This window comes from Aptenodytes forsteri, unplaced genomic scaffold (assembly GCF_000699145.1).
Source record: "Aptenodytes forsteri isolate BGI_AS27 unplaced genomic scaffold, ASM69914v1 Scaffold289, whole genome shotgun sequence".
Lineage (NCBI taxonomy): Eukaryota > Metazoa > Chordata > Aves > Sphenisciformes > Spheniscidae > Aptenodytes > Aptenodytes forsteri.
This window is the reverse complement of record NW_008795025.1, coordinates 3,351,151-3,352,561: the sequence shown is the minus strand read 5'-3', so window position 1 is coordinate 3,352,561 and position 1,411 is coordinate 3,351,151.

Below are 1,411 nucleotides of genomic sequence, written 5' to 3'. Positions count from 1 at the left end.
CAGGCATGGCGAGGAAAAAAGAAAAAGAAAAAAGAAGAAGAGGAAGGAAAGAAGGGCGAAAAGAGGAAGGAAAGAAAGGGGGGGGAAGAGGAAGGAAAGAAGGGGGGAAGAGGAAAAGAGCACAGGAGAAAATCGTATTGTTACAGCCTTCAACAACATTACTTAAAAATACTTCGGGGTACTGACACATATCTCAAGTGAAGGCAGCTTATTTTATCATTCACAAGGTTAGATAGTTACAATCACACTGCCCTTCAGACCATATTTATTGCTGGCGTTTAAGCCCGTGTCGCATTAACAACAGTAGAATAAATAAATTTTTTAAAAAATGTATCTACAGCTTCCATAGGTCCCTCTTCCCCTTCTTGCTCTGAAAACACCTGGGTTCTTTGCTCCCCGCCCCAGTGTGCTGCTGAGAACAGCACCAGGGTTGCAGATCGGCATTAGCCACATTTTCCACATTTCATTTGTTAAACCTGTCTCAGAGCAATGTGAAAGCCGTTGGCACAGACGATGGCACGCAGCACGGCATCAGCCCCGAGAGGAGGTACGTTTGGTGGTACTGCAAAGTAAATCTTTCTCATTTATTTCATAAACACGTATGCACGTTTATGAAATGTTTTATGAAATAAATGGTTATTTATATAAACATGTATATACATATATATACACATACTCACATGTATATACGTATATGTACGTACTCACAAGCTAACAAACACAGCTTTCTCCTTCTTAGAGGCAGCAACACAGCTTAATTTCAACAAGCAACCAGCTGCAGCAGATAATACAATATCTTCCTCCAAATTCCCGGAGAAATTTTTTTTTTTTTTTTTTTCAACAAGAGACCTATTTTTTGCTTCCGATCTGTCCGTAGATGTACGGCACCAACCAAACGCACACGGGTCCGTGTGTGCACACACAGATGTGCAGAACTCGCATCGACTTGGCTGCTCTCCCCTGTGCATAACAACAATGACAATAATAAAAAAAAAAAAAGGGGGGGCAGCTGCCGGGGTACCAGGAGATGTCCCAGTCAACCCACTGGTTTGCCCGGCGCACGCAGAGAGAAAAATATCTTAAATACAACCCCCTGCGCTCTGCTTTGTGCTTTGCAACGGAGGTGGCTGCGCCGGGGTCGGATCCACGCTGCCTCCTTGCCCGCGGAAAGCCTCGCGTTTATTTCACTTGTTTTAACTAAATTATTTGATATAATAGGAATAATGTTAATGGCATTACGCGCTCCATCGCTGTCGTTGCCCACCAGCATCTCAGGGCTGGCTCTGCGTGCGGGGTGGTTTGATGTATGCTCCGGCAGGCAGACCGGGGGGGGACACAGCCCCACGGCCCCCTCCCCTCCACCCCGGGGACCACCCCAGGGACGCAGCAGCCACAATGCAAACGGCTCCCC